Source organism: Pteropus vampyrus, unplaced genomic scaffold, assembly GCF_000151845.1.
Source record: "Pteropus vampyrus isolate Shadow unplaced genomic scaffold, Pvam_2.0 Scaffold335, whole genome shotgun sequence".
In the NCBI taxonomy this organism is placed as follows: Eukaryota; Metazoa; Chordata; class Mammalia; order Chiroptera; family Pteropodidae; genus Pteropus; species Pteropus vampyrus.
In genome coordinates, this window is record NW_011889116.1 from 3,808,763 (window position 1) to 3,824,124 (window position 15,362).

A 15,362-nucleotide genomic window follows, 5' to 3' on the forward strand; every position below is an offset into this window, starting at 1 on the left:
AGGCAACCTGGGTGACTATCAATGGATGAATGGGTAAAGAATAGGTGGTACCTACATACAATGGAATATACTCAGTCATAGAAAAGAATGAAAATTTGCCATCTGCAACAACATGGATGGACCTTGAGTATATTATGCTGAGTGGAGTAAGTCAGATAGACAAAGACAAATGCTATATGATTTCACTTACATGAGGAATCTAAAGAACAAAACAAACAAATAAAGTATAAGAAACTCATAGATACAGAAAATATTTTGAAGGTTTCCAGATCAAAGAGGGTTTGGCGGGGGTGGGTATAAAGGATGAAAGAGCTTAAGTACAAATTAGTAATTACAAAATAATCATGAAGATGTAAAGTATAGCATAGGGCATATGGTCAATAATATTGCAAGAACTATGTATGGTGTTGGACAGGTACAACTATCAGGGTAGTCTATCAGGATAGTCTCTTCATAAGTTATATAATTGTCTAATCACTGTGTCATACACCTGAATCTAATATATTATATGCTAACTATAATTGAAAAATAAAAAAAACATTAATAAAAACTCTGTTTTGTTGCTCTTTTGATAATTTTGGATATTCTGAAAACCATAAACTTTTCTTCTGAAAAAATGATAATAATTTTTGAAGCAATATGGACTGGATCTTTCCCAAAGTCTAGGTATTAGGAATTATGTCTCAAAACTACATACTATGCATTGCACATTTCACAGAAGGTCAATAAAAATTGGGACCAGAAAATTCCTTTAGTGTTAAATAAAAGAAACAGCTCAGCTATCCAAATGTCCCCAAATAAATATTATAATTGTTATTTTGAATAGCTTGGATCAATAAATATTCAAATACTGCATTTGATTTGTGTTTCTTGTCTCTTGAAATCTTGTTTTTCCACCACTTTTTATGACATTGACTTTTTGAAGAGTATAGACCTATCATTCTATAGAATATCTCACATTCTGGATTTCTCTGATTGTTTACTTGTGATATTATTCAATCTGTCCTCCATTCCCTGTAACACTTAGATAAGATTCAGTTTGAGAATTTTTGGACATTTCATAGGTGATATTGTGTAATTCATTTTGCCCACATCAAAGCATCGACACAAAATTTCTAGTTATTCAACTATTAGTTATATGAAGTTTAAGCATTTGATTAAAATATTGATCACCAGATTTCTCATTTATAAAGGTCCATTTTTCTCTTTGCAATTTTATATTATCTGTAGGGTAAACTTTAAATTATCTGTGGGATAAAATTTTGACACCATAAGACTTTTTCCCAAAAAGCCTTTCACCTATTTCTTAACAGTTACTGATAATCATTATCTCACTTAATTATTACATTAGAGGTTATGAAATAGTTTTATTTTTAAATTCTATTATTGTTTCTACATTTATTAGCCAGCTTTCTTTCATTTTCTTATTTCCATGAAAACTTTTTTAAGGCTGGAAAAAATAATAGTACATTTATGCTGATAAGAAATATCCAATAAAGTGGAGAAAAGTGATGCAGATGAGAGAAGGAAGAATATTTGGAGTATTAACCTTGAGTAGGAGAATGGGGATTTAGTACACAGTATAGAAGATGTTCTGTAATAGGAGTAGAACATTTTTTTTCCATATTAACAGAAAGCAAGGTGGAGTAGATGAGCACAGATGAGTAGATGAGCTAATAGTTCATGGTTAATTATTCATAGTTTAGAAAGTAAGGTTATCAGCTGAATGTTAGATTAGCGAGGGAAAAGACTGTTGAGCTCACTTGAGATTAATAATCATGAACTTAAAATGAGATCAACCAATATGGTTGTGTTTTTTTCTAGACATGTTCAGCTGTATAGGTGTCAGTATGGAGTACGACAAGAGTTAAGTTTTATTATAACTGTTGTTTCACCAAGCAAGTACAATAAAATGAGATAGTTATAAAGAAATAAAAGGCCTATCTCAGAAAGAAGTTATAATTATTTTCTATGACATTTAAGCTGGACAAGAAGTAAAGATATGATAGAATTTGAGGGACAGTAAAACGGTGGTAGAATAAATGGACTGTAGGCCTTGGTGGGGTTAAAATGTTGTTGGAGTTAGGGTAGTAATGAAAGTGAGCTAGAAAGAGAAGAGTTGGAACTCAGAAAATGGAATGCATAAAATTAGGATTACTGATGAGTTATAGTAATTACTAATGAAAAGGTATCAAGTTCCATAGAGAAACTGTCTTATTCTGAGAAGTCAGAAGGCATCTATGATACTTACTGACTCCAACCAACAGAAACACAGAGTCTAAGAAAGCAGTGGCCTTACCTCAAGCATAAAGGTTTCCTTTTTTATTTTAGTCAATGTACATCAATATCTAACTCAAATAACACAGGGTCCATCTTGACCCCTGATAAAATTCCAACAGAGAAATCGGTCTACTTTGAGCATGGAAGCACTCTCTTAACTCCAAAATATCATTTAATAATAATTTTAAGTGATATAAATTTCTGAACTTTGAAAAGTTAATGAAAGATATAAAAGTGCTTCCCTACTAAGACTTCCAATTTAAGCAATCCAATCATAATTCAGTACCTTGTCTATATAAACATAAAGGAATGATCCTTTTTAACCACGCAATATATCATATCTTAAGGCAGAACCACCTTTTGAATACTTGAGCTAGTTCACATTAGAATATGAAGGTACTTATTTTCAACTTAAAAATACCAGATACTTCTGATGAATGTCTAACTCTCAGTTGTAAATCTTATAAATATATCTACATCATTGTCAGGACTGAAAAAGCTCAAATATTTACTCCAAGGTCAGGACCACAGAGAAAAGAAGAAGTAGTTCCTATTGGTTTAACACAAAAATTTGGTAAGAATACACATTTCTACTTAAATGAAAGGGTCTTATTGGATTATTGCAATAATCTCCAGTTCAAATTGAGTTCAAATATGTCCAGAAAGATAAACATTTACTTTATAAATTGCTTCCCAGAGAATAACATAGTATTCTTATAGTTATATATAACACTTCCCATTTTATTATTTAAAACACAGAAGCATAAAAAATTCACAATAAGCAGAGGCAAACTTTGGACAGGACCTAGGCATTGAAAAGTAATTCTATGTTTTTGCATAATTTCCTATGTTAACCTCATTGTCTATTAAATTTTATATTTTAAAATCCAAAATACATAATAGCTTAACAGTATTTTGATAACTGAGACTGTATAATGCCTTAGCCAACTTTTGTGAAGACTATATACCTAAATATAACTGAGTTCTCTTAGATCATTTAAAGTGATGGATGACAGCCAAACAACAAATATTTACTGATCATTTTCTATAAACAAGCTATATTCTAATGGAAATGGAGTCAAAGTAGATTTAAAATGGCCTCTACTTCAAGAAGTACATCATGTGGTTGGAGCACTGAGAGGTGATCAGGACAAACACATACCAAGTCAAAGAATAAGACAAGCCAGTGTGTACTAAGTTTCAAATGGGAGGCAGAGGGAGGAAATGCTATAGTCGCTAAAAGGAAGGCAAGATTATTGAGAGCTGGCATGGTCAGAAAAGACTTCCTAGATGAGATAAAACCAGTGGAATCTTTATAAATAAGTAACATTCAGAGTAACAAAGAGAAGGGTAATGGTAGTCTAAGAGGAAAAGAAACCATGAAAAATCTCAGGGGATCAATGTGTTTGGTATTCCTGAGGCACAATAAAAATATGACTGTGGCTAATGTTAAACAAATTTTAGTAATATTAAAATATTATATTAAAAATCTAAGTACTAGTTTGCAAATGATGCTTTCCTTTGTAAATTTTCAAGGCCTCATTGAAAAGAACAACTCAAGTCTAAACTCAGTACATAAACAACACTCAGTAAATTAAGAATACCTCTGATGTGCTTTTAACTGGCTCCTATAATTAATTATTGCATACTAATAGACTCTTTTGTTTATGGTAGTTTATTACTTGGTGTAGAATTAGTCTGAAGTTTATTTTTTTTATCAAATTACCTAGTTCTACTTATTAGATCAGTAATCTAATAAGTAGGTTATTTATATCAATATATAATATATTGTATATTTCAAAGTTAAATATTGTTTTAAAATTGCAATTTAAATCTGACTGACCTTTGCCTGGGATTCTGAAGTAGGGGGATTTGTCTCTAACTCAAACTCTCCATCTGTAAAATAAAGGAATTAGAATAGATTCATGGTTTTTAAAACATTTTTTTAATCAATGGAATAGCTTTTTAAATAATTTATTTGAAGAAATAATAGAGAAAAAAGAGTGGACTATATGTTTTCTACCTAAATCATGGGAAGGGGATCTAGAGCTATCTATGCTATTCCTTTTCTTTGCCCTATAGTGGTCTCAAGACATTTCTTTTCAGAATCACAGGGTTCTAGGGAACACAGTTTGAAAAAAAGAGTCCTGGACGCTCCCTAAATGTTCTTGCAGTTCTAAATGTCTTAAATTCTAAGGAAATACCTTTAAAAGATTTAGTCAGTGCATATTAATATGTGATTATATTTTGATAATGATCTTTGGATTAAAAGTTGAAATCTTAAAGAGTTTGCCAAATTCTATTAAATGGATACTTTGTCATGCTTCCTCAGGAATTTCATAAAAGAAAGATTGTAAAAGAGGAAAAATTATATGCCTTCCCTTTTGGCATGTTTGGACCTGGCAGCCCAGAGCACACTCCCCAGTACCCATCATCTTATCCCAACAGAGGTGGCTAGCTTTAGCCTAAGTGCTCTTAGAAAACAATCAATTCTCCATAACTCTCTTTTGTCCTAAAATGTTTTTGTTCTAGGTAATATTTCCTCTAGGAATTAAACCCTGTCTGATAGCAATTAACTTTGCTTAATAAACACTTGCCTGCTAATGTGACAATGAATATTACTGATGAATGAGTGCCTTATCCCATCCAGTTAATGTTTATAGACTAAATACAATATTGCCATTGTGATAACTTTTGAAACTATTATTGGTCAGTGGAGGAGACAAGTTTGGAGATGTAGGTCATTCAATGACTCTCAAATCACAACACGTTGTTGGTGATCTGCTTTTCTTGTGCATAGGGGACCCAGTTTAATAACTAAAATGATTGAATCTTCTGCTAAAATTGTGATATCTCATTTTAGTCTCAGTTTATTTTATTGTCCATATATATCTTTGAAAGCCTTTGTACATGAAGACATGACATCGTCCATAAACAGTTCTCTCTTCTCTTTAATCAAGAAGTTTATATCACTTTCCTTAGTTAATAGTTCAAACACCTAATTTTCCTTTCAAAAATAATTATTTTTCTTTATAAAATCTATCTATGGTGGGTATAGGGGGCCTGGAGTGTAGAAAATAACACGAAACTTCTCAAACAGGGACACAATGTCAAAATAGTTTAGAATAAGGAATCTAAAACACTACATCAGATTATAAACAATTCATTTGAAAGATATGTAACCTATTTTTGGACTAAAGTTAAGCATAATGCTCATTCTCTGTACATACAATCTAAAAGAAATTGTATGAAGGTGGTCCAGAGAAAGTCTGGATATCAAAGGAATTCATCTTGAAGCTTCATTTTGGGTGGGACTAATCTACACCTAGATGGCTTAGACAAATATAACAACTGGAATCTTCATTTTCTCCTAGTCCACAGTCTTTAGTGGAGATGGGTTTAACTCTTGAGAATTATTTTTCATCAAACCTCTTATACATTTACACATGCAAAGTATAGATTTTCCCTAACAAAACCATTCTTTGGGAAGATAATCATTACCTTACTCTATTATTTGATATACTAATGTTTCAGATTATTGGTAATCTTAGGATACTTTCTTTTAAAACATGCCATACAGGTCACCTTTATAAAGAAATTTATTTATTAAACTATCACAATCATGAGCACTGTGTCATTTTACAGAAACCACAATTCAGCAAAGACAACATAATAGCTGCCTTGAAACCAAGGACATTCTGAAAGAAGGTCAGAGACAAAGCCCAAGGGAAGCTTGACAAAAACATTTCAAGACTAAGCTCAAAGAAGCATGGTTTCATATTGAAAAATATTACAAGTAATTCCAGTAAAGATTCTGAAGTAGGTGGATGCTGTACTTGCTATTTCCTATAACTACATTAAAATTACAACAGAAATATAGATCAGCTTGGAGACCCAATCAAATTCTAGTGAACAAAATTCCTATAACTAAAGATATAAAGAAAAATCCACCATGAGACTGGTAGGAGGGACAGAGATGTTAGTTAAATGGGCTAAGCCCACAGCTATGTGTGGTGATCAAGAATCAAGAAAGATATGGCTGCAGAGGTCCCTTGAACAAAGAGGGGGACCAGTAAAAGCAGCTCGCATAACATCTAGCTGTGAAAATTAGCCATAATTCTGTCCATCTGGATGAGACAGAAGGTGGCTGGAAATTCAAGCACCTTTTAAAGAACCCAAGCACAGACTCTCACACTCAGGCACTCGCCCTGGGTTCCAGTGGAAGGACAGAGGCTCGAGAGTTGCCAGAGACATGCAGGGAGAGACAGAATTGTGTGGCTTCAGAGTGAAAGTTGGCGGGAAAACTGACATCGTCCCTGCATTGTCCCTCACATGAAACCTGCATGTAGTTGCCAACTTTCCTCTGTTAAGCCATTCTCCCACATGGCCAAATCTGAATTTTTACTGGCCTAGTGAGCCCAGTTCATGACAACCTGGTGACTCCCGGGGACTCCACTTCACCCAACTTGCACAATGTCAGAGGCTTTCTCACAGCTGACAGGCAGCCATTGTTAGCCCACACTAAAGTTTTTCTTGGATTACTCTCAGGCATCAAGAACCTCAGGCAGGCAGCTGCTGGCATTAGTGAGCTCTGAGAATTTTGCAGAATGACCCCAGGCTTGACAATGGTGCCAAATCTGAATCTGCATTAACCTGTTGAACACTAATTATTCCATGCTAGTGACTTGCTGAGACCTTGACCCACACAACTCATGAGACACCAGAGGTTGTTTTGGGAACCTGCAGGCAGCCAGTATTGGACCACGCTACAGTTTTTGGACAACTTTAGGGAGTCCTAAGCAGGCAGTAACTGGCTTCGGTGTGCTATGAGCCTTTTATGAAATGACCTCAGGCTTAGAATTGGTGTCAAAGGCAGTAACTGGCTTTAGTGTGCTATGAGCCTTTTATGGAGTGACCCCAGGCTTAGAATTGGTGTCAAATCTGAATCTGTGTTAACTCTTTGAATACTTACTCCATTGTAGTGACTTCTAAGGCCCCGCTCTAATCAACTCCCATACCACTGAAGGCTCTATCAGTGGCTAAATCTTATACACAGCTGGTAGGTGATGAAATGCCTCGGGGTTCCCTGGGTCTTTTGCTAAGCTGCTCCAAGCCTAGTACTGGTGACAGCTAGCTTCGATTCATAGTGTGACCTCTTCCATGTTCCTCCAGGTCTACCAAAGGAAGAACTTCAGATTACATTGTAATACCTACCAAGTAGCCCTGGGTCAGTTGTGGGCAGCAGCTGAACTTGACCTGCACAGGAGTCCCTTCTAAGAGACTCCAGAAATAGCAGACCTGGTGGTTAGCTTCAAACCAGAACAGAATACCACCTGATTAGTTCCAGAAGCAGCACACCCAAAAAATGATCTTGGAAGATATCTGAGCCCAATGGGGGGAATCCCATTCTGTGGGGGTTAACCACCGCACAGCAGCTTGTAAACTGTGGTCATAGCCAGTCCTCACAGCCAGTATGCCAGAGGGTCAATCCCAACCACTGACATGCCAACAGCAATCAAGACTCAACTGCAACAGAAGGGCACACACAAAACATAAAGGACACTCCTGGAAAATCCAACTCAGGTGACCAGGGAGACTTGCCACTGAACTCCACAATATAACTACTACATAAGGTCACTCAATCAAGATTAGGATTTGGAGCATATCTACCTAATGCATAGAAACGAACACAGAAAGGCAGCCAGAATAAGGGGAAAAAACATGCTCCAATTGAAAAACAGGAGAAACTCCAGTAAAGTAACTCATTGCAATAGAGGCAAGCAATCTACCACATATAGAATTCAAAACAATGATTATAAGTATCTTTTAGGACATAAAAACCATAAAAAATAACCAGTCAGAAATGAAATATGTAATAACTGAAACGAAGAATACACTAGAAAAAATCAACAGCAGATTAGATGAAGCAAAAGATCAAATCAGTAATTTAGAAGAAAAGGTAAAAAACACCCAATTGGACAGTAAAGAGAAAAAAAGAATAAGAAATGAGGATAGTTTAAGGACTCTCCCGGACAAAATCAAGTGTAACAACATACACATCATAGAAATACCAAAAGCCAGAGAAAACAAGAGGTTAAGAATGCATTTGAAGAAATAATGATTGAAAACTTTCCTAAGTTTTAGACATACAAGCAAAGGAAGCACAGAGTCCCAACTAAGTGAACCCAAAGAGACCTAAATCAAGGCACATCATAATTGAAATGCCAAAGGTTAAAGACAAAGAGAGAATCTTGAAAGCAGCAAGAAACAGGCAGGTAGTTACAAACAAGGGAGCCCCCATAAGACTGTCAGCTGATTTCTCAACACAAAATTTAAAAGCCAGAAACAATTGGCAGGAAATATTCAAAGTGATGAAAAGCAGGGAACTACAACTAATACCACTCAAAATAGCAAGAATATCATTTAAAATTGAAAGAGATATAAAAAGCTTCCCAGAAAAAAAAAGAAAAACAAAGGAATTCATCACCACCAAACCAGTAGTATTAAAAGAAATATTAAAGAGAGTTCTTTAAAAAGAATGGAGAAGATAAATATGAATGATAAAATGGCAATAACTATTTACCTATTAATAATCACTTTAAATGTAAATGGATTAAATGTTACAATCAAAAGACATAGCTTAGTCGAATGCATAAAAAAAACAAGACCCATACATATATTGTCTACAAGAGACCCACGTCAGATCAAAAGACACACAGAGACCAAATATAAATAGACGGAAAAGGATATTTCATGTAAATGGAAATCAAAAAAAAAAAAGATGTAGCAATACTTACATCAGACAAAATGAACTTTAAAACAAAAGCTATAAAAGACAAAGAGAGACATTACATAATGTAAAAAGATCAATCTGACAAGAGTTTATAACCCTTATAAGCATTAATATACCCAACGCAGGAGCACCTACATACATAAAGCAAATAATTAACTGATATAAAGGAAGAAACTGTCAGCAATACAGTTTGGAGACTTTAACACTCCATTGACATTAAGCAATAAATCTTCCAGAAAGAAAATCAACAAGGAAACAGAGGACTTAAATGACACATTAGATCAAATGCATTTAACTGATATTTGTAGAGCATTTCACCACAAAGTAGCACAGTATATATTCTATTCAAGTACACATGAAAAATTTTCCAAGAAAGACTATTAGGCCACAAAACAAGTTTCAATGAATGTAAGTGGATTGAGCTCCTATCAAGCATCTTCTCTGACCACAATGTCAAGAAACTAGAAATCGTTATAAGAAATAAGCTGAAAAGCAAACACATGGAGGCTAAATAACATGCTATTAAACAATGAATGGGTTAACAATGAAATCAAGGAAGAAGTAAAACAATAACTTGAAACAAATGAAAATGAAAACACAACTCAAAATCTATGGGACACAGTGAAAGCAGTTCTAAAAAGGAAATTCATAGCACTACAGGCCTAACTCAAGAAATAGGAAAAATCTCAAACAATCCTAAAGGAACTAGTAAACAATAACAACAAACAAACAAATCCTACAGAAAATAGGATAAAACAATAAAAATGAGTGAAAATAAATGAAATAGAAACTAAAAATAAGTAAATACATACATACATACATACATACATACATACATACATACATACATACATAAGATCCATGAAACCAAGAACTAACTAGTTCTTTGAAAGATAAACAAAATTGATGAATCTTTAACCAGAATCATAAAGAGAGAGAGAGAGAGAGAGAGAGAGAACTTAAATAAGTAAAATCAGAACTGAAATAAAATTGACAAATGACTCCACAGAAATACAAAGGATTATATAAGAATATACTACAAACAATTATATGCGACAAATTGGACAGTTTAGAAGAAAGGAATAAATTTATAGGAACATACATTCTTCTGAAACTGAGTGAAAAGGAAATAAAATCTGAACAGACCTATTACTATTAACAAAATTGAAGACTAGATGGCTTTACAGATGAATTTTACCTAACATTCAAAAGAAATTAAAACCAACCTTTCTCATATTATTCACTCGGATAAAAGGCTCCCAAGCTCATTTTACGAGGCCACCATTACAGATTCAAAAACCAGACGAAGGTATTACAAATAATAAATTCAGGCTGATATCTCCAATAAAAAAGGATGTAAAAATCCTCAACAAAATATTAGGAAGCCAGAGGCATCTAAAAATTGTCATAAATGATAGAGGCTTTGTTCATCGTGTTGCGACCACATCAACGTTGGGATGGAAATAAAGAGCAAACAGCAAACAAAGTCTCCTGGGATTTAGATGAACAGAAGCACTACAACTAGGGAGAGAAATAAGAAATCACCCTGCAACTGGAGGAGGTAAGAGGGGATGAAGACGGGAGGCTGTCTGGTGCTTTACTGCTGAGTGGGACAGAGGCTGTAGCAGAAGGCAGCTGCAGCTCTGAGCACCAGCACTGGATAGGCTGCTCAGGGGACACCAGGGACTTATATGGGGATGCTAAGTTGTCAGAGCAAGGGACAGAGCGAGGCTCTCTCCCAGGCAGAAGTGCTGGCGCTATCCATTGTTTCTCTGTTGAGCCCTCTCCCCTCCCAGTGTGCAGATGCAGCACTGCCAGAGCTGGGATATCATCAAACTGGACAACAAAGAGTGTTCTACCTAGAGGATACCCTGAAATGCCTTCTCCCTCAACTCGCGGCCCCACCCAAGCCACATCCACTTGTGTCCTTGGCGAGTCCTGTGCAACTTGCCGGGCAAGCTCCAAGACCCACCCTGGTGGCAGCTGACCTCGGTTTCTGGCATGGCTTCTTGAGGCAACTATAAGCACAGCATCTGTGGATTGCTTGTTGAATCTTAACATATGGCCCCAGAGGGATACAGGCTGATCTTAAAATTGACCTGCTGCTGAACCCCGTCTCAGGACTGCGCTGCTGGACACCTACTACACAAAGCCACGCTAATAAGACTATGAGACTTAGGAGTGTTTCTTACTACATAGAAACAAACACAGAAAAGCAGTCAAAATGGGACGATGAAGAAGCAGAAACCATATGAGAGAAGGAAACAGATATCCAGGAATAATGGAGTCAAACAATCTAATAGATGCAGAATTCAAAACACTGGTTACAAAGATACTCAATGAACTTAGGGGAAGAGTAGATAAACTCAGTGGGAACTTTAACAAAGATATAAAAATGTAAATGGAAATAATAAAAAGAAACCAGTCAGAAATGAAGAGTACATTATCTGATATGAAGAGTATATTAGAGGGAATTAACAGAGAGGATGAAGAAGATGATCGAACCATCCATATAGAGGATGGCGAAGCCAAAGTCACCTAATCAGAATGGCAAGAAAAAAAAAAGCCAAGAATATAATAATTTAAGGAGACTTTAGGCCATAATTAAATGTAAAAACATCCATATAATAAGGGTACCTGAATGAAGATAGGGAGAACAAGAAGTGGAAAAAGCTATTTGAAGAAATAATGATAGAAAACTTCCCTAACCTGGTGAAGGAAATACACATACAACCCCAAGAAGTTCAAGAGAGTCTCAAGAAAGAGGCACTTAAAGAGGCCCACACCAAGACACATTAGAATGAAAATGACAAAGGTTAAATACAAAGAGAGAATCTTAAAATTAGCAAGAGAAAACCAGTTACCTACAAGGGAGTATCTATGGAGATATAAAGTATAGCATAAGGATAATAGTTAACAATATTATAATAAATATGTAAGGGAGAAGAGGGGTACTAGATTTAGCAGGGTGATCACTTTGTGAATTATATAGATCTCTAATCACTATGTTGTAAAACTGAAACTAATATATTTTGTATGCCAACTATAATTGAAAAAAACTCATTGAATTATACAATGTAAATAAGAGCAACTAATTGTCTATTATATTTCAATAAAGCTGAGATAAAAATTATTGACCCACAAAAAAAAAGTGATCTCCATATCTATGAGCTTGTTTCTGTGGTTTGTTTATTTTTATCTTGTTCTCTATATTCCACATATGACAATTGTCTTTCTCTGTCTGACTTATTCCATTCAGCATGATACCCTCTAGATTCATCCATTTTGTTGCAAATAGCAAGATTTCATTCTTTTTCATGGCTGAGCGATATTGCATTGTATATGTATGCCACTTATTCTTTATCCATTCTTCCACTGATGGACAGTCAGGATGCTTCCATATCTTGGCTACTGTAAATAATGCTGGTATGATCATATAGATCTACATGTCCCTTTAAAGCAGTGTTTTGGGTTTCTTCAGAAATATGCACAGAAGTGGGATTACTAGGTCCTTCTTTGCTTCTGTTATAGTCTTGTTTTAAAGGTCATTTTGTCTGACATAAGTATTGCTACCCTAGCTTTCTTTTTGTTTTCATTTTCATAAATTTCTTTTTTTATCCATTTACTTTCAGTCTCTGTGTGTCTTTTGATCTGAAGTGAGTCTCTTATTGGTAGCATATGTAAGGGCTTTGTTTTTTTATCCATTCAGCCACCCTATCTTTTATTTGAACATTTAAATCATTTACATTTAAAATAGTTGTTGATAAATATGTAGTTATTGCCATTTTATTATTTATGTATTTTCACTTTTTCTTTTTTTTTTCCTTATTCTTCTTAAAAAAGTTCCTTCAACATTTTCTATAATACTGGCTTGGTGATGATGAACTCCTTTAGCTTTTTCTTGCCTGGGAAACTATTTGACCATCATATCTAGATGATAGCATTGCTGGGTAAAGTAATTTTGGTTGTAAGTCCTTGCTTTATATTTCTTTGAATATTTCATAACAATCCTTCTGGAATGGGAGCCCACTTGTAGAAAACTAACTGCCTCTCTTTTGCTGCTTTTAAGATTCTCTCTTTGTCTTTAAACTTTACATTTAATTATGATATGTCTTGATGTGGGCCTCTTTAAGTTCATCTTGTTTGGGACTCTCTGAGCTTCATGAGCTTGTATATCTATTTTCTTCAGCAGATAAGCTAATTTCTTGAAAGAGGTTTTCAGTTCCTTGCTCTTTCTCTTCTCCTTCAGGTATCCCTGTGGCGCAAATGTTGGTACACTTGATGTTGTCCGAAAGACCCCTAAAATTATTCTCATTTTTTGGATTCTTTTTTCTTGTTGCTCTTATGATTGTGTGTTTATTGCTACCTTATCTTCTAAATCACTGATTCTAATCTTTGCTTCATCTAATCTACTGTTAATTCCTCTTAAGGTATTTTTCATTTCAGTTATCATATTCTTCATTTCTGACTTGTTCTTTTTTAGGTCTCTGATCTCTATTTTTCGGTTTTCTATCTTTTTTTTAAGTGTTCTCACTGAGTTCATCTACTCTTCCTGTAAGCTCATTGAGCATCCTCATAAGCAGTGTTTTGAACTCTGCATCTGGTAGATTGTTTGTCTCCATTTTGTTTAGTTCTTTTTTCTAGAGCTTTGTTCTGTTCTTTCATTTGGGTCATGTTTCTTTGTTCCCATTTTGGCTGTCTACCTGTGTTTGTTTCTATGTATTAGGTTAGGATGCTATGTCTCCTGGTCTTAGGAGAATGGTCTTATGTAGTAGGTGTGCTGTTGAGTTCCAGTGGCACAGTCTTCCCTGGTCACCTGGTCTGGTTGCTCCAGGTCTGTTCCTTGTATGGGATATGTGTGCCCTCCTGTTTTGTAGAGCCTTAGTTGCTGTTCACTCATCACTGGGAAAGACTGACCCTCGGGCTGATTGTGATGACTGGCTGTGCCCAGTGAAGGAGCTGTTGTGCTGGGGTTGACCCTACAGAGCAGGATTTCCTTTAGTTGGGTTCTGGTGCCAGCTCTTTTTGCCCTATGAATGTGTCATCCTCAGATGTGACCCTGTGTCATGCTCCAATTAAGTCTGAAGCTGGCCACTGGACATGAATGCCAGGACCTTATGAGAGGAGCACTGATGTAGACCTTGTTTAGCTACAGCTTTTGCCCTGCCCAGGACCACCTGACACGAGCCACCAAGCAATCCGCAGGTGGTTTCCACCCATGCTGGGCTTCGGGGTGCCTCAAGAGTCCAAGCTGCCAACTGAGGCCACCTGCTTCTAGTGCCTTGCTTGGGGCTGCTAAGCATGAAGTATGGGGCACTCTGAGGCCAGATGCTGCTTGTTTAGCTTTCATGAGCATTTGAGAGATTTTAGGAACATCTACAGCATGAGCCAAGATAGATCATTTGTATGGAAAATTTACTGGAAGTGGCTTGGATGGGCTGCAAGTTGGGTGTGGCAGGGTCTCTAGAAATCACCACTGGTGAGTGATCAAAGTTAGCTATGTTGATAGAGACTCAGATATGGTGTCTGTCTGGTTCTGCAAGCCAGGTAAGGGAAGGCTCAACAAGAGAACAGTGGCTTCTTCTAGCACTTCTGACTGGGAGTACGGGGTCCCTCCATTCCTCGCCCTGAAGCCAGGCAATTCAGTTCCTCCTCATATGTTCTTTGTGCCTTTAGAGCTGCTGCCCCCGTGCTGGAGCCCAGAGCGAATGAGTTTGTCACCAAGTAAGTCTCAGTGCAGGCCCCTTAAATGGAAAGTCTGTTACTCCCTCAGCCCTCCATTTTACTCTGCCACAGTCTTCACTGGTTTTCACAGCCAGAAGTGTGGGGACTCCTCTTCTTGGTACTGGAACCTTGGATAAGGACATCAGTATGGGGCCAGGATGCCTCGCTCTTCCCAGGGGACCACCACAATAAGATATTTCTCCCTGGTTCTCAACTGCCACACGCGTCTGTGGGACCAACCCGTTTCATGTCTCCACCCTTCTTACCCATCTCTAGGTGGCTTCTTTTGTGTGTCCCCATTTACAGACTTCTGTTTAGCTAGACTTCAGGCTACTCTCAACGATGACTATTCTGTAGCTTACCTGTAATTTTGTTGTGGTTGTGAGAGGAGTAGAACACAGAATTTACCTACTCCTCCATCTTGACCAGAAGCCCTAGTCAATAATATTTTAATATCATTGTACTGTGTCAGGTGGTTGCTGGACATATCATAGTGATTGCTTCGTTAGGTACATAGATGTTGAATAAATATGTTGTACACCTGAAGCTACTACAATATTGTATG